The sequence below is a fragment of the Octopus sinensis genome, linkage group LG4 (genome assembly GCF_006345805.1).
Source record: "Octopus sinensis linkage group LG4, ASM634580v1, whole genome shotgun sequence".
Taxonomy (NCBI): domain Eukaryota; kingdom Metazoa; phylum Mollusca; class Cephalopoda; order Octopoda; family Octopodidae; genus Octopus; species Octopus sinensis.
The window spans coordinates 33539065-33559356 of record NC_043000.1 but is presented as its reverse complement, the minus strand read 5'-3'; positions in this window follow the sequence as shown (position 1 = coordinate 33559356).

Below are 20292 nucleotides of genomic sequence, written 5' to 3'. Positions count from 1 at the left end.
CGTATTGCATAACGCTTGCATTACTGACATGAAAGTCTCTGAGACAATGAGACCAGTCCCGTTTGATGATGTCTTTCTCAATTGATTTCCAGTCTGATTTGTGGAAGTTCAGGTTGGATAGATTTTTGGGTGCTTTTCATAGGCTGCATGGCTGAAGGTTCCTTTGGTTCATACATGGTCAGCTTTATTATGTTGTTATCTGAGACTAGCATCGGTATCACTTTCACATTATGGATGAGATCCACATTGTTTGTGAAGCAGAGATCAAGAATATTGCTTGCCCTGGTTGGCTGGAGTATTATTTGCTCCATATATAAATTGTCGGTCAGGGATTCCACCTGACTTTGCTCACATCGCGTCATTCCTGAGAGGAAAAAGCCTTCGGGCCATTTCACATTGAAGTCACTGTATGTGTGTGTGTGTATATATATATGTGTGTGTGTGTGTGTGTGTGTGTGTGTGTGTGTGTGTGTGTGTGTGTGTGTGTGTGTATGTAATATATGTAGATATGTAACTATGTATATGTATATATACACGCTCGCGCGCGCATATATATATGTGATGCATATATGTATATATATATACACACACATAGATAGATAGATAGATAGATAGATAGATAGATAGATAGATAGATAGATAGATAGATAGATAGATAGACAGACAGACAGACAGATAGACAGACAGATAGATAGATAGATAGATAGATAGATAGATAGATAGATAGATAGATAGATAGATAGATAGATAGATAGATAGATAGATAGATAGATAGATAGATAGATAGAAATAGATAGATAGATAGGTTTAAGAGACAGAATCACCTCTGTCTCTGAGTAATTCATTTTAGTATCACTAACTTGAACATCTCTCCTCTGTGGACTCGGAAATAACTTCCCTAATATTAATACATAACCATATATATATATGCTCACACATAGCACCTATGTTGCTATTGGCGGTGTCCACTGTGCTGCAAGCATCAAGGCCAGATATCTAGGTTTAGTATAGCTCTCCTCTCACAACCTGGGAGGCTCTGTAAGGAGGCGCAGGCACAGTTTACTCTCGTGACTAAAAGCTAGAAAAATAAAATTCAATTCATAATTTATTTGTTATAACAAATTCTGAACATGGCCCCTTTTAGCAAAAACCTCATCCCCAAAAGAAGAAATATTGGAAAACCACTAATGTCAGCTAATTAATATTCAGATACGAAATATCTCAAGTTTTGTATGTAGCAGGTTAATTAAATTCAGTTATTTGTAATAAACTGCATTTTTTGGAACAACAGCCACTTCAATATCTAATTAAATATGCAAATAGTCTAATTTTATATTCGAGTCTCAAAATATGCAAACAAGGCACAATATAGGGGGTTACATTCGTTCATAAACGTAAGTCTTACCATGTTTGAATAAAATTAATTCTGTACTTGTAACCATAGTAACCATCATTTTTCAATAAAATATACATAAATACACATATTTCAAAATCGTCCCTTACTCTCATTAACTTTTTCTGACCATTCTTGTAGCTGCTATTCTTGTATAGAAAATCTAAATACACTTATAGAAAGGCTTGACTTTTAAGGTTTAAAAGAAATGTCCAGCTTTGCAAATTGATCAAAAACAAGATGGCAAAGAATTTTTAATCAAAATAAATCGGATGTTTAGAGTTATTATAACTCTACTAAATGAAACTAATTTTAAAAATTGACCAGAAAACGGTGGATATAAGACAAAAAGTTATTCCACAGGGAACTACCTTACAAGAGATGTGTCCCCTAGATCTGCAATAAATGTTCTACGTTTAGGAGGTCGGTCACATCGAAAGATAAATCACCAATACAGAGTTGTGTTTGCTTTATTTATTTTTACTTCTTTGCTTCACTTCTGCCAGTTTAATAGCATAATCGAAGCATCGGAAGCCTTTGATTCACTTTATGGTAAATATTCGGGTCGAGTCACCAGCTTGCTGATAAAAGTGTCTCTCGGGTTTCCTCCGATTAAACTCTGCGGTGAGTTAAAATTGTTTTTAGTGCAACTTAATGATTGATATCTGAAAATGAAATTTCATTCTCACATTTAAAATTTTTCTTAACAAGACCTTCCTTCATTTTGTTCTTGGTGTTTATATCATGTCTGCCGTATTTCAAAATCTACCGTTGAATAAGTATTCATATCTGTATAGAAAACATTTTCAACAAGCACGTTCCAACGCCTTTCTTCTGGCTTACAACAAAAAGACCACCCCCATCTACCCAACCAACCACCTTAACATCTCTGCTGCGTTATTCTTGTTTCTACTTTTGTTTCGTTTGTGAATCACAAAGTTGTTTCCCAATATAAACCAGTTAAGAATTAGCCATTATATTTCTGTTGAGGTTATCTCGCTGAGCAGAATGCTTAGCGGCCTAACGTCTGTTTTTACGTTCTGAGTTCAAATTCCGCTGAAGTGGACTTTTTGTCTGATTCCTGTCCTTGATTAGGGATAACAGAATTAGCACAGACCCTTGCACTGGATTAGTGTTAACGGGATTGTCACAGATCCAGAGGTTTCCTTCAAACCCACAGCAGGAAGATAGACGGGTTCTTGATTCTGTTCTACGAAAGACAGTTTGGCCACGAACTTTATAGCAAAAAGTTAAACGATTCCATTGATTATTCAGTTTATGTTCGATGTCAGGCTGTCGACATCATGGCTAAAAGAATCCTTTATTTTGTTTCTTTTTCATTCCGGGTTCAACGCAGAAAACTTGAAATGTCGATGACAGAACGATAAAACTGTTGGTCAACTGAAGAAGTATCATTCCTGAAGAATGGAAATATTTAACTTTTCCTTAGTCAAAGCTAAATCCGCCACCATCACCTTGGTCATTCAGATATATCACAGATGTGGGAGCGGGGGATATTCTTTTTGTATGGAAGCTGTGGGTTGATAGGGTCCTATATCACTACTAGAATGTTGAAAAGGACCAACGTTTATGTCAGATTGTGGCAGAACGGGGCGGTGGAAATGTAATCCATGGTACGGTACAGATTTCAAGGTTGATTCACATTCTGGAGACTGGAATTTAGATTAATTTCTTTTTGAAACATTCTGTCATTTCCATCACAGTTAAATAGCAATCATTGTAATGATTCTTAACTTTACACCTAACCATGGGAACATTAAGTGGTATCATATTTCTTTTCCCATTTACTACAGCTGTTAACATTATTTTATTACTATGTATGCAACGACATATATCTGGTGCCCAACTCTTCTCTTCGTCTCCTACACACCAGCCAATTGCTGTATCAATTTTTTTTCTCTCTGATGTACACCTGTCTACTTCCGATATCACAAAATATATCATAGGGATTTACACACTGATGTTCACTTATTGATGCCATCCAAAACGATTGTGAGTGCAAATAAAGCAGTCATTGTACAAACGAAATGCAGAGTTAACTTTACAAAATTTGAATATATTAATGAATAATACAGTTAGCGGAGCGCCCCCTGTTTAGCCAGGCAGTATATCTCACTACTACATTGCTATACAATAGTAACCTCCCTTAGTTGACAGGAGACAATTCTTTGGACGCAATTACATAAAATCTCGATGTGGTGGGCAATTTTAAACAACAATATTATCTGTGAATACTTCCAGTCATCTCAGTAACAACGTCTTTGTTGTAGAATTATCGAATGGCTGTCGGTTCTACAACTGTGACAGTAAACGTCGAGAAACATAAACCGTCAACAAGAACGTAATTTCCTATCATGTTACTTACTTGTACTTGTGGCGACATTCATCCTGGGCAGGTTGAGTCGGCTTCTTCCTTGGAAGAAGTTTCGTGGAAATATGTGGATTTCACAAGCGGTCCCCAACAAACCCGCATGTAGAGACATCCTGTTTGCCGCAGATTGTCTGCAGACGCAGCGACAGAACGGCCGAGGAGCCGCCGGTTGCCGAAACAGACACTCCGAGGATTTTCACCAGAGCCCCGTCTGCCGGGTTTTGGCCCTAATACCACTCGGTGTCAAACCAATCCGCCTCGGGTGGCCCTACCAGGTACCGAAGTTCCCGACGGCATAGCTTTGACACTACCCGTTGCCAGCGTCCCCACCATGGTGAGGAGGGAATTTCCTATCGTGTTCTCTTTTATTTTCTTGCCGACATCTTCTCCCTATCATAAATAGGATTTTTCAGGCGCCGACAAGAGACACCTAACTTCCAGGTTAGGTTTATTCACAGTAATTAACAAAATGATCAGCGGCACGTCATCATTTAGGATGGAATTATTTTTTTCTGGGAATGGTAATCTCTGCAAATTACACAATTATTGAATGTATCACTTGTGTGTGTGTGTGTGTGTGAGTGGAGGAGAAACTATGGCATTTTTTATGCTCCCTTAGTGATATTCGGGGCTGTGTGAGTCTGATTGTTTTCAAGTAGTTTTCCTTACCGTAGCAGGAACCGTCGCTGTTTGTGCTTTCCTGGAACAACAAACTGTTTCTCGCATGTCTAGATGATCTTTCAATCTTATTACTTTTGTTTTGCTGTGCAATGGTCAACGGCTGTGAATTTCCGGAAACCTGTGACGATCAGAAATTCATTGTTTTGTCTTCTTTGTACTTGAGTATTTATGTTATAAAGAAGGAATTTGAGTCCCGGATTATTATAAACCATGGTTGCTGTTATCTGTTGTTTGTACGCTGCTCGTGCTCTTTCTTGTTGACCAAGTTGGATACCTATGTTTAGATTGTTTTGGATACCTATATTTAAGTACCTATATTTAAGTACCTATGTTTAGGTTCTTTTGCCTTCATTATTATCTTTTCTAAATTTACTGTTGTCTGTTCAGTGCGAGGTTGTTAAATGTATTCTTTAATATAGTTGCTAATAAGGGGTACATTCGCTGTTGTATGTGATGATGTGTCTGGTTTCCAAAGGCATGATGTAGAATCGGAATAGTTGTGCAGCTGTCGGAAGCATGTTTGGAAAGATGTGTAAGGCCATCCGTGTGTGAAATAGATTTCACAGAGGTGTAAGATGTTCGAGTAGGTGTAGATTTAAAAGACGAGGTGAGAGACCAGGATTTTGCATAACTCCAATCGGGGAGAAGTAAAACTAACTCCAGTTTGCTATTTTTGTATATTTTAAAGGTTTTTTGTGATCTAGGACATGGCCTTGTAGCCAAAGTTTTGTGTTATTTCTTAAATAGGTTTTGCGTATTTTATCTGAAAGTCAACAAATGAAGATTGAGTGAGAAGATTTGCCGATGTCGATGAAGAAGATGCTGACTCGTGGGTTTCTTGTTATTGTTGTTGAAACTGATGTGTAATGTTTGTGTAAAGTCGTTAAGAACAAGGTGGGGGATTAAGTGTAGAGGTCTGACTCCATGTTGTGATTTTTCTGAAGATGATGTGTGGGTTATTGCATCAACCATGCATCGTTTTAGTATTCTTCAGGCTTTGTGTAAGAGGATGATGTAATTTGTACCATTAACGTGTCTATTGAGTCTCAAAATAGTGATGACTTGAACTGGTTTCTCAATTCTGGCTATTTGTCAGTGTTGATAGAATAGAAATTGATGAGTGAAATGATTCCATGCCCGTTTGATGTGTTTTCAATGTTTCTTTGATGCTGTGAGATGCTGAAGTCTCTCAGATGGAAAACTTCCAAATTAACCTCAACTCGGTTGGTCAATCAGCTCAAATTAGCTGCTAGATCTACTGAAGTCCACAGTACCGTCTTGAAGACAGAATATACTAGATTCACTGTCCTGAATATAATGGTGAGAGGCCCATAGCGAGACGTAAGTACCAGTTACATACACGTGTCAATTCACATAGCTATTCACTCTGACTTCAAATGCCGACTGTACTCTCTGTTTGCAAATATCGGTTTTTGGTTGGCTGAATGAGGCATCATTGTGTTGGACCTGGAGTATATTTACGAAAAATCAAGAGTATATTTATGAAAGACAAGAAGTCTTTTGAGGAAAGAAATGGTTTGGTTCATGAAAGACTACGAGCATATTTTTGTGAAACCGGAAGTATATTCGAGTTAATCTACCCATAGAACATAACTGGTACTTATTTTAGTGGATAAAAATTTTAGTTGAATGAGTCAAGATTTGAACTCATAACCTACAGAAACAAATCTAAATACTGCAAGACATTTGGTGCTAGTGTTCGCTTTAAAGAGAGAGATTAACCAGTACAAGGCCATTTAGTTCAATATCTTAGTATTTCTGGCAACTTGTATCTGCATTTGATCTTCTTCAAAGGAATCGATATTTCGTTAATCGATATGAATAACAGTTATCTAATTACAGATTGTGAACAATCTCGTTTTAATAACATTTACTCTCTGACCCCTTCATTCACAGCCGATAATTTAAAACAGTGCGCGATACACAGAAACCAATTTACTCAGCTACGTGGAACAACTAATTACTGAGCGTCAATCAACTGACTCGTTTAGTTTTTATATATAAATACGAAGCGTGTTTATCTCAAAATCTTCAGTGAATTATACTGCAAGAAAATTAACGAACCTATTAAGATAATGTGATGTTCGCCTGTGTTTATGTATGTGTCTCATTAGCGACAGAATGAAATGATATAACCAACAAAGGGAAGGTATTACAGAGTAACTTGGAAGGTCGAGGTTTCGAACTAGAGAATTTCTGTTCTTAACGCCAACTAGTAGGACACACATAGAATCAGGTACACAATCAAAATTCATCCTGGTAAGATGAGAAATTGGAAGGCAGCTTGTCTGGAGATGGTGCAGGATTTTTTGTTCAAGGGTTTGACGAATTTACATCCAAGATTACAAAAACCCTTGCAAGGAATTATATCAGAATGGATGGTCCAAAGAAGAACTCGGCGACTCAGAAGGACCCATCCAAGAGTGCCAGAGACCGTAACTATTGTCTAAATGCTTATTTACCAATGATGTTGAAACTTCTAACTGGGAAATAAATTGTACGACCATCTTGAAAGAAATGAACAGAGAGGCTGCAGAAAGGGATCACAAGGCAAAAAGGACCAGTTGATGATTGATCAGGCAATTCTGAGGAACTGTCGAAGAAGGTTTACAAACCTATCAATGGCTTGAATTGATTATAAGAAGGCATATGATATGGTTCATCACTCTGAAATGCATAGAGATGGTCGAGGTAGCAAAAACTTTGTTTAACTGTTTATTCCTAAATAGTATGAGAAATTGGAAGACAGTTTTGGTTGCAGGTGGAAGAGAGGTTGGACAAGTCGACATCAAGAGAGAAATCTTTCAAGGAGACGTGGTGTCACCCTTACTGTTTATTTATTTCTTTATTGCCCACAAGAGGCTAAACATAGTGGGGACAAACAAGAACAGACAAAGGGATAAGTCGATTTATCGACCCCAGTGCATAACTGGTACTTATTTAATCTACCCCGAAAGGATGAAAGGCAAAGACCTCGGCGGAATTTGAACTCAGAACGTAGCGACAGGCGAAATACCGCTAAGCATTTCGCCCAGCGCGCTAACGTTTCTACCAGCTCGCCGCCTTTACTGTTTATTTTTTGTATGTTACTGCTCTCCATGCTTCTCAGAAAGATGAGAGCTAGTTACAAGCTATGGAAAAATATGTGACCAATCAATCATCTGGTTTTCAGGGATGATTTAAATCTTTACAGGGGCAGCATTAGTCAATTGGATTCCTTTATTCAGTCTGTACGAATTTTCTCTCAAGACATCCAGATGGCATTTGGTATAGAGAAATACGCTGTTATTGAACTAAGGACAGGGCACAAAATAGTATAACTTCTAGATGGTGAGCGGATGAGAGAAGTGAACGGAGAGAGTAACAAGTTTCTTTGTGTTATACAACTAGATCAGATGCTGAATGTGAAGATGAAGGAGAAAATTTCTCCTGAATATTCCAGAAGAGTTCGAAAGTTATGTAGGTCTAAATTAAACGGAAGGAACTTGATTAGAGGCATTAAACTTAAGCTGTAGATGTGAAGAACTTGTCAACATGGATAGAAAAACTAAGAAAGCAATGGCTATGCATGGATGCCTTCATACAAGAAGTAGCAAAGCTTTCTTTATGAAGGAAGGAGGGAGAAAAACGAAGGCTGGAATAGAAGATAGTGCTGTGAAGTAAATCAAGTCCTTACATGCCTATCTGAGGAATGGCGATGAAAGAGTGTAGCAGGTTGCACTGAGTGAGAGAAGGTGATCAGTGACTATGGTGATACCCTCCCTTCCCCCTGGAGTACAATATGAAGATTAATAGTGAAAAAAATCATCAAGTGGAAAGAGAAAGTTTTTCCAACAAACAGTCGATGAAGCCGATGAAAAATCCTGGAGAGATTGAGACGGTTTTTTTTAAGAAGGAAACAGAAGGACTGATTCTTACTTAATGTGTAGCATTGATAAGACAGCAGTATCACCTTTGTGTAGACTCTGTGGAAAATCATTTGAGGCAGTAATGCAAACGAGGGTGAGTCAAAAGGTTTAGGACAAGTATATTACCAACACAGGATATGTATATCATACATCAAAATGAAGCTGATCCTCTCTGGATCACATCCCTACTTCTCAGCACAGTCACCGTTTCTCTCAATAGCAATGTTCCACCTTCAAATGAAGAAGAAGAAGAAGAAGAAGAAGAAGAAGAAGAAGAAGAAGAAGAAGAAGAAGAAGAAGAAGAAGAAGAAGAAGAAGAAGAAGAAGAAGAAGAAGAAGAAGAAGAAGAAGAAGAGGTATGGCACTCGAAGTTTTATAGGACATACACGTGTTCCATCAAAATGCCGAAATAATTACGTAACAGTACTAGAAATATGTAGCCATAAACTTTAACTCATCAGTGTTCCACAATAAATACGTGTCGCACTTTACTGTGGGTGTGGGTGTTTGGGGGGGCCTGCGTGTGTTTCTTCCGGATGTGACTTTGACAGGAAGTGATCCAGGCGCTAGGGTTTCAACGCCACATCCTCTGTGACCCAGAGTGAAGGACATAGACAGTAGCAGTCGTTGAAATGGCAATGGAGTGCCACTGCAGTTCCGTGGTACCACCTTACGCTGCTCCTCTGGTGTTGCCCTCCTCTTCCGGCACTTCCAATGTTATTGTCTACAGCTATTTGTCCTATTTTGGGACCGTTATTAGTTCTCGGCCCTACTAGACTCCCAACGACATCTCTCTTAATTTTACTCAATCATATTAGCCTAACCACAAGAACTAGGGATGTCGATCTGAACAGAACATGATGGAGTAAAAATAGGACTCAGTACAAAAACTAGTGTTACTTAAAACATTTACTGATAGTTAAAAACTTCATACACTTTCAGCACCCAATAAATATACCCTCCAATAAACACACACACACACACACACACACACACACAATGTCGTGTTGCATTTTCTTAAAAGCACGGGTTCTCGTCCGATCACCGACGTGAAGCAAGGTCGAAACTAGTGAATACTTAGATTGGTGACCGCTTGGGAAACCTAGGTGCTGTAAGCGTCCCCAGCATCAGACTCCCCCATTGACCAAATGCCAGAAATCAGAGGAGGTTCCAAATAATGGTGAAGCTCAGTCAACGGTGGAGCTCCAGTATGACCACAGATTTGCAGCTGAAACATTTTAAAATAGTAAAATAGTGAATACGAAAAACCTGCTGTACCAATAGATGTAGATTTGTGAAGTCTGTGAGCGACAAAAACCAAATCTTTATGTCTTGCAGTCAGTTTTAAGCATGAAGAAATTAATATTTCAGCTTGAAAATAGCAAGAATATTCTGGAGACGTAGAATCTCGTATTTTGTAGTGGAATCGTCAAAGTGAGGTGTGTGTATGCTTGAGGATGGAGGAGGCTTCTTGTATGCATCCGTATGCATGCGGTTGTGTATGTGTTTGTGTGTGCGAATTTGTTTGTCTGACGAAAGCGAAACTGGATGTGAATATGGAAGTGTTAACCACAAACGAAACAAACAGTTATACATTTATGTGTCGATGTACGAAAGCAAATATATATATAAACTGTTATCTTTGTGATGATCATAGCTATGGAACAGGTTTAGAAGCTATGCACGTGTGTGTTTGTGAGTGTGTGAGTGCTGACGTGAATGTGAATGAGCTGCGATGTCAGTGTGTGTTGATATGCGTTTGTGTGTGTAAGTTTGTGAAAGCGCGCGTGTGTGTGTGTGTGTGTGTATATCATATATGTGTGCGCATGTGTGAACGAAAGCGAAAGAAAAATTACGAATTAAACTGAACGAGAAAGAGAGAGATAGAGAGAGTGACAGAAAAGAGAGATAAAAGAAGAGGAATTGAGAGAAAGTACGTGAAAGCATAAGAGAGAGAAAGAGAGAGAGAGAGAGAGACAGACAGACAGACAGACAGACAGACAGACAGACAGACAGAAAGAGAGAGAAATAGTATAAATAGAAGGAAAGAGAGAAGGAGAGAAAGCATTACAAAATATGATAAAAAGAGTCTCCATGTTGCGTGTATAAATATTTTTTTACGCGTGACTAGCTGTGTTGCCATAGTTGCGTGCTTGTAAGTTAGTGGACTCTTTGAAGAATTGAAGAATTCGAAAAGGTTAGTCTCCGTTAAATTTTATTACCAACTTTGAAAATGGAAATGGTTAGGCAAGCGAACAGCATCAATGTCGCTGATAGCAACGATAAGCTTGAGAAAGAGTGAAGAGAGTTTATTAAACACGCATGAAGACTGCCGAGCGCTCCAAACTGAAGCGGAGTCTTACGAAAAGACACGGATTATTCAGCACCAGACACATTCGGTTCCATATACAATTTGTACGCATGCGTGTGTGTGTGTGTGTGAGAGAGAGAGAGAGAGAGAGAGAGAGAGAGAGAGGGAGAGACAGAAAGAGAATGAGAGAGTTTGTAAGTGTGCTTCTAAATATATATTTGTATATCTATGCTTACAAATGCAAACATGTATATAAGTATGTATATGTATGTATGTATGTATGTATGTATGTATGTATGTATGTATATATGTATGTATGTGTGTGTGTGTGTGTGTGTGTATATATGTAAGAGATTATGTGCATGCTTATAGATACAAAGATATGTGCATGCGTGCTTATAAATATGCTTGTACATACAACCGCAGGTGTGTGTGTGTGTGTGTGAATATGCGTGTGTGTGTGAATGTCTGTGTGTGTGCGCGTGTGTGTGTGTGGTGTGTGTGTGTGTGTGTGTGTGTGTGTGCGTGTGTGTGTGTGTTTAGAAACGAATGAGAACTCAGTAAAAGACGAGTTCTAAGAAGTTGATCCATTCGCTTTCTCTTCGGCAGACTCTACTCTTACAGTTGTTCTGTTGCTGTTTCTGCTGCCGTTCCTTGTTGTTGTTGTTGTTGTTTATGATGTCGTTATTGTTGTTGCTGTTGCTGTTTGTTTGTTTGTTGAGCGAAGCAGTCTTCGTCCCAGTGTAGTGGGAGAAGTCCTAAACGTGGTCCTTTGCTATTCGTAAGACCCGCAGAAGAGAAAGAAGGTCAACCCCCGACACCGAGAGCATCGACGGATGGATGAATGCGCATCCAGGCTCAGCGGTTGCGTAGGAAGTCGGGGACAAGAAACAGGAAGAAAGAGTGAGAGAAAGTTGGAGCGAAAGAGTACAACAGGGGTCGCCACCACCCACTGCCGGAGCCTCGTGAAGCTTTAGGTGTTTTCGCTCAATAAACACACAACGCCCGGTCTGAGAATCGAAACCGCGATCCTCCGGCCGCGAGTCCACTGCCCTAACCACCGGGCCATTACGCCTCCACTTGCTGTCGTTCCGTAGTCCCAATCAGTTTTCATCTGGCTATGATATCCAAGTAGTTTTTTGCCATGCAGCCTCAGAGGTCAGCCCTGATCGGTGTCGACAATCGATGTCGAAGCCCCTTTTTCTCTAGTTACACCAGACCTCCGTTTTCCAGAGGAGGACACACTATACACCAACATACAGTAGTCAAACAAGAGATGTTATGATGTACATACTGCACTCTCTCCACTCTCCAGTCCATTTCTGTACATCTTCAGTGGTGGCCACATCAGATGCGGAAACAGTAGACCCAGTCAAAGTGAAACGATCCATATTCCTCTTTAATGTCAGTTGGTGACGATGTACATCAAAACAAAACGTTTACAACCAGGAATTATCATGTATAATTATTTGTCAATTGGCGCTGGCGTGGCTGTGTGGTAAGAAGCTTGCTTCCCAACCACATGCTTCTGGGTTCAGTCCCACCGAGTGGTACCTTGAGCAACTGTCTTCGGATCTTTTCACTTTGACCGGCAGATTTTTAAAATAATTTCTTTGTAACTAAACACTTTTAAACTTCGTATACTGGTAGAATGTGTCACATAAAACATCTTTTTCTCTTGGCGTTCTTGAGAAAATTCTGTAGTTTGTAAGCTATTTGTTGTTAAATTTCTTGCATTTCGGCAATTTCAACCAATCAAGGATGTCTATTGAGGTGAATGCAATTACTGCTGTTGTTTGTCAACAAGTTCAACAAGAACTTCCGGCAGTGTATATTTCGTCTAAGAAACAAATTGAAATGTATCGTCTGCGTGAGGTTGTAGAAAATTGGGAGGATTAAAGGTCGACGTCTGACTCCATGTTGTGATTTACAAAAGGGAATAAGTGGTGAAGTGATGTCTGAGAATGCAGATATGGGAATAACGAGTCTGACTATTACTTCCGTTGGACTTCATATTTTCAATTTGGTTCTAAATATGACAGTGTTGGTATAAGCAGGTGTAAATTATGGTGAATGCGGTGATTCTTTCTGGTGTCTTTCGTATTGTGTTGTCTGGCGATGACACTGTTAAACTTTCAGATTTCCCCGCTTCGTTTCCGATATCTGACGAAAGAGAGTTTTCAAAGTTGTGGGCAAAGTAGAAAGTATGTTTTGTGTTTCTGTCCACTTTGTGCGGGTTTTTGGGGGCTGACTTTCAAGAAATATCAAATAAGAAAATTTGCTTGGCTACAGAGCCTTCTTACTGCAATATGAAGAGTGTTGTGACCGTTGTTGTCATCGTCGCCATCCTTGCCGTGGTTTTTTCTTTCTAATTACTCAATCCAGTGGTTTACTTCTAAGTTTTCTTGTTCATGTTGGATACAAAAATCTTACCAGTTTTGTTTGCTTCCAGATTTTTCTTTGGTTTAATTTTGTTCTTTATTTTGTTGTTTAATGTTTTATTTTGTTTCAGTTGTTTAAGGTTTTTGTGTTTAAGATTATCTCCGAGTTTATGAGTTTCGTGATTTTTACTGTACAATTCTGGTTGTATGTTGCCTTGTGGGATATAATAAAGGCGTCTGTAATTATTTTCTTAGTTTTGCGGTAATACTGTTTCCTTGCCTCATATTAAAAACAGACGGCAATCATAGACAATGCAGGGAATGTATTTTTATACGAGATACTTATTATATTTCCCAAGAAACAGAGTTTCCTTGCAGTTATTAATAATAACTACATTAGATAGAGATGCAAATATCAGGAGGCCTTCGGTGAAATATTAATTTTGCTAAGTAAATTCTGAATGTGGATGAATATGGAATATATTACGGCATAAGAAAAATATACGCTGCCGAAATAAGAAATTTGCCTCACAAAATGGAAAGCTATGTGCAACACACAAAACGTGAATGTTATCAATACCAATAGACAGACAGACTGACTGATAGATAGATAGATAGATAGATAGATAGATAGATAGATAGATAGATAGATAGATAGATAGATAGATAGATAGATAGATAGATAGATAGAGATTATTTGCAAATAACTTGCTGGTACTAATGCTACCAATTGAAAGCTCCGACTACAGGACACTAGCTGGCTTATGGGGTCATCAGGAGAGTATGCGTGCCATTTCGAGGCCTTCTCCGACGGTTTTATTGTACACTCCCGTCCTCAATGAGATAAGGCCTCGCTTGCTAGATCAACTGGCTACTAGATTTCAACTCAATATTTTTCTAGCCATTACTCAGCGTCTCCTTTTCACCAAATCCAGGGGTTTTGCCATCTCTACTGTGTATCACTCGTTGGTGTATTTGTTTTTCAGTGATTTCGGCCTAGCAGCTACAGTCGTCACACACTGTGTCCAATCGATCCTATACATCCAATTTCGATTGGAAAATACTTGCTTTCCAACCTGTGGCTTGACATTTCTCGAGGAAGTGTTTATAACGATCGATGTTTCGAGTCCGAGCGGCATCCATGTTATCTTCATGAGGAACCGTTAACTCGACCAATTTACTGCTTTCTTTTTCTCACACCATATAATAATATCAGATTTCTTCGTAACTAGAATGGAGAAGAATTTCTAGCACCCTGGTAAATCTTCAGTCACCTCCCAATATCCGTTTCACTTTTCATTCTTCACAGAGAGTTTATTCTTCAAATGGAAAGTAATAACATCTTTGGCAGGTTTCTTCTGTGGTTTCTTGGCACTGTTGATTAGAGAAATTTGCTTCTGAGCAACATTGAAAAGGATCCTAAGAACCGGACTGTGTCTCCATGCATCTCTCTGTCCAATGCCAGTGAACAGTCGGAAAGATTATATTTCAGCGTTGCTACTTGCCCGCATCTGCATTTATCACTTTTTGATACGTTCCATCTCACGAGAGTTGTAGGCGACGGCAAAGCACCATAGGATTAATGAAACAAAGTACTTAGACGTGATGTATTCCACTTCCAAATTGCATTCCAACTTATTTTACTCTCAGTTACATATTCCGTCCATCTTGTCGCCTGTCGTCCTTGTTAAGAGCATTGAATCAAATGACGATCTCTTCTTTCTGCCCCATCCCCCGTCTTACCTTGACACCGTTACTAACAACAAATCTCCGTTTGTTCTGCATCATACTTGAAAACGGACTGAATTAAATTGACCCAAATCCAAGCCCCTTCCGATCAACTGGCGCGGCACCCGCCATATCTGGGAAGAAGTTCAGTAAGATGAATTTTCAAAGACCATTTGTTGTATTGTCAAAAGAATGCGTACAAGTTGTCACAGTTGTTCAATTTGATAACTTAGAAAGAGATAAGCTAGTAAGATTCTCATTCCTCGAGAATTCAGAGGCGATGGTTAGCCTCACAACCCATCGGATTCCGTTGATATTATTTGCTGGAATTGACATCATGTAATGGTAACACATTTTGATTTGATGTTCGGGTGCCGGGGAGACCGTTCTCAGTTGATTGGAGTATATAGACTTTGTTGATTATGCAAATGCAGTAGATTCTTCAGGTAAGATTTCTCGAAATTTAATAGCCTTCAGTTGCAGCAGAGAAAGTGCATCGTAAGTTTTCTGTTCGGCAACATTTCTGTTTGTTTCAGACTGTGAAATTTCTCAGTCCATCTAATTATGTATATCATCCCTTCGCAATCGATAAGTCAAAAGTACTTGCTGAGGGCAATGGATTGTTACATCCTTGGACAAGGTGTTTCGCGATGTTTGTACGGGATGCTTGTGTTTTGATGGCAACGACGCTGGTGCCAAACGATATCAGTCGTTAAGAACAGCCTTTCCTTTGGATAACATTGGCGTGACGTGAGGAGACTAGTATACATGGATAAGTGCTAATCTTCTACAAAAATTAACTTACCCAGACACAGATCCATGGTCAATCCTGACCACTGGAGACCCCAAAATATATACCTAAGTACAGAAAAGTCACTAGTGGTGTTCTGTATGGCACTGTTTTGAAACCCTTTTTCTTTTCATGATTTACTTAAATAACAAGAGAAATGTTGTCAGAAACAGTAAAATAAAAACGTTTGTAGATCGCTGTAAGCTTCAGAAAGTTACCAATAAAGTAAGTGATCGATGAAATTCCAATTTGATCTACATGATGACATCGATGGATGAAACAACATGTTGGTAAGTTAAGAAAGAAATTGAACTCAGCCGCTTTGAGGATAAATTTAACCAACTATGAGAGACTCTTCTGCGATCTTCCATCAAGAAGAGCTCTTAAAGTATTTAACAATATCAGAGATCTGGAAGTGATTGCCGTATCAACAATGAAGTTGATATGGCACATAGAACGAGCTCTTGAATCTTCAAAAGATTCGCTCTACAGATCCAGAAAGCAACAATTTTCTCTTCTTACCGTTTTACGGTCTCGCTGAGAACCCTTCTCCCAATGGTCTCCCTAAACCAAAGAGTATATTATAAACATTGAGACACTACGGAGGACAATAGGACAAGGAGATAATAAAATGGGATAGGAATCCTTGATTGCGAACATTGTCTCTGAACATTCATGAACGCTACATCAGTTGTGCAATGCGGAAAATATTCCGTCAAAAGATGCCTGGACATATTTCTCCAAGAAATAGCAGTCAATCAATTAACGCTTAGATGTGCTTCGGATCAGGAACAACTTCCTCTTCAACTGAGATACGGAACTCCAAAATGTAATCTAAAAGACTTTACCAGGTAACGACGGTGTTGCAGTTAAATATATTCTGGACCAATACTAACCTAAACCTCAACAGGAATGTCGTTCATTTGAAGTCGTATATTTACAATTCTTTCATTACTAATAGACATAAAGTGCTTTAGGCCATCGATAAAGAGAGATTGTTAATAGAACTCTGTTAGCATATCTGAATGTATATATATATATAATATATATATATATATATATATATATATATATATATATATATATATATGTATATGTATATGTGTATATATATATATATATATATATATATATATATATATATATATATATATATAATATATATATATATATATATATGTATATATATTTACATTTACTGTTTACTGTTTTTATTTTCTGCCCAATTAGTTTTCACGCTATCAATTACAAAAAAATACGTTTACAAGATGAACGTAGGCTTGTATGTATGTGTGTATGTATATGTATATGTATTCGTGGATGTATGTGTGTATGTATGTGTGTATGTATGCGTGTATGTATATGTGTATGTATATGTATATGTATTCGTGGATATATGCGTGTATGTGTGTATGTATTCGTGGAAGTATGTGTGTATGGATGTGCGTATGTATGCGTGGGTGTATATGTGTTTGGATGTGTGTATGTATGTATGTATTCGTGGATTATGTTTGTATGTATCTATATGTATATGTGTATGCATGTATGTTTCTGAGTTTCTAATACTAGTACAACGTCACGAGCATCATAACTGTAAAAATATATATATATACGGCAAGCGTATATTATATGAGTGTGTGTGTGTGTGTGTGTGTGTGTGTGTGTGTGTGTGTGTGTGAACTCATGCATTGGTTTTTGCTGGTATGGCGCCTGCTTCTCCTCCAAGCCTCTGTTTAGATAGGCTAGTCCAACTTACCTTAGCCAATCCACCCTACTTTGGCCAATCCACCCTATTTTGGCCAGTCCACCTCCCATCTCAGTGATGTTCCACTATCATATAGAATACACTAGGAAGACCTTCATGAGAGTTCCGATATCTCAGTCTTCGCACGACCAATTCCAATATGAATCAGTGTAGATAGACATTAGTCAAAGACACTGGCGAACAGCCTAACCCTGGCGATTAGTTTTCTGTCCTCTCCTTAAATACAGATCAATAACATTTACTTTAGCACTTTATTATTTATATTAACAGTTCAATAACACTTATATTCGCAGTTCGATAACATTTATTTTAACAGTTTATCATTTATATAAACATTCTAATAAGATTTATGCTAATAGTCTAATAACGTTCCTTCGTAATACAAATTGCTTTCAACAATTTGGTTATGACGATACTAACCTCTTAAGTTGTGCACGTGACAGACAGACATTAGTTCTACCAAAATCTACCACCTTCTCATTTATTTCAAAATCTGTGGAGAAATGGTCTGTGGTAATTGCAATGGGAGAGTGATGATTGTCTCCAGAGAATTTAGGCATCAAGTTTCGATGTAATTTACATTGTATACAACTACTGGTTCTTGTATCTCCATAACAAGAGTTCAACATTTCAATTAGGGAACCCCAGTTATTACAGGGATTAGGGGGACTTCATCCTTTTAACCTTAACTCAGCAGCTCATTTCCACCCATATACACGCATGCTGAAAATCGCTCAATTTCCCAAACCAACGCCGGCAAAAACATAACCTCCTTGGCGGGTGTAAAAAAAAATTACACAGTCACTTTCACCACCACAACCAGTATAACCACTGCAATACCACCATCACACAACTAACACTATCATCAACACCACTATTACTACCATCACCTCAGCATCACACATCACACCGCTGCGGTCGCCATCATAACCACCAATACTATTTTATCCTCCCCCCCCATACTTATCTCGACCATCGTCATCATAAACACTGTCTCTGTTTTCACCACAATCACCATCAAAACTACGATCACCACAATCAGTTATTTTACACAGTTGAAAATCCATTATCCGATACTCATGGGACCGAGATTGTTGCAGATGTTTGATTTTTCTAATTTCGGAGAGCTTTATTTTCAAAAAATTGCATCTACAAAACGGAACAGTTTGAGGATAGAAACCAGGTCTAAACACAATAGCTTATAGACATACTCTGAATGTAGTTCTATATAAATCTTTAATAATTTTTTTTATACTTAAGACCATCAGAAATGTTAAGATATCAGCCTCTACCCACGTTGTCATGCTTTGATTAAAAGGTTACAGCATAGATTAGATTACTTAGATAAGTCTCGGCCGAAGTTGACTCAGGCCATGTTTAATTTAATAGCACCATCTGGAAGAGATACGCAGTCAGTTCTGGGGAACCGCAGCCCATTCAAGCAGAGGGTTATTGTTTTCAGAGACATATCTGGGTGTGGGTGGTTTATGTGGTATTTGTTGGGGGTAATCATCTAGGGATCGTTTGAATGCCGTGAAGTCACTTTCCTCCTTTATGTGTGTCTGGTACAATGTTGAAGAGAGCAGGGCCAATTGAGGTGAAATAGTTCTGTCCTAGTGTTGTGATACGACACGAACATTTCTGTAGTGGACGGATGGAACGGGGGCCAAGCCACGGACGAATTTTAAAGATGGGCAATGTTGATGGAATATTTTCCACATCACAGCGGCGGTAGAGGTAGCAAAGCCTGAGCTTTTTTGAGTCGATCCCAATAGTCAAGTCTTGTCATGTCATCCTCTGCAGACCTCCGCCAAGCAGCTCATTTTTAAGATAGATATGCGAGTAAAATTACTAATAGAGAAACGAAAATAAACTTTGGAAACAGCGACGACACCATAGGTTATGTGCAAACGATGAACGTATTTTCAAGGGAGATAATCAAAAAACGTAACTAATACTTGATGTAAAGTAAATATAACAAATGAAAAATCCTTCAAGAATCCATAGAAATTCCCAGATAACTACCAAGATTTCATCATCTGTTTCTTGTGTCATTACCAACTTTTTCTGCAAGTTTCATCAAATACCGTTTACAAGATTTTGAGTTATTTTGCACACAGACGGACAGACGGACAAACCAACGCCGAGGAAAAGAAAACCTCCTTCTTTGGCGGAGGTAATAATATTTATTCTCCGATTTGAAGCGATATTTTTTTTGTTATACAAACAAATGACTGAAAAAATTGTCGCTTCAAATTGGAGAATATATATTATTATGATATATTATTATACTATGAGTCTTCCATAGTAGCCTTTTCTCCGTGGCTTACAAAGACTTTCTGGTTTGTTTATAAAAATTAATATGGAAGATATACTTACTATATATATATATATATATATATAATATAAAGTAATCTTCCATATTAATTTTTATAAACAAACCAGAATTTATGATATCACTGAATGATATGTATATATATATATATATATATCATTCAGTGATATCGTAAATTATATATTAGACGATATGTTGTATTTAAAAATTTAATTAAAATAATAGTTGTAACATGGAATTCAGAGGCAGTTCGGAGGACCAAAATTTTGAGATTAGACTGTTCGAAAAACCATTATTATCACCAATCCTCATTTCTAGATGGTAAATGCTCTGGCAACGGTTATCTAAACCGCGCCACCTGGTGGAAAACAAGTGAAGGAATGCATTAGCTTTATAGTTTTTATGCTGTCCTCTTTCATCTTCAATTTGAAAATGAATCAATGAAAGTTGGTGATGCTAGAGAAATATCGACTTCAATTATATTTATTGTCATGTTTTAAGATTCAGTCACGTGGAATTCACTGCAATATGGCGGTTACAGGATCGGAACAAAGCACAAGTGTGTGTGCCTCCATTGTCGCTCAGAC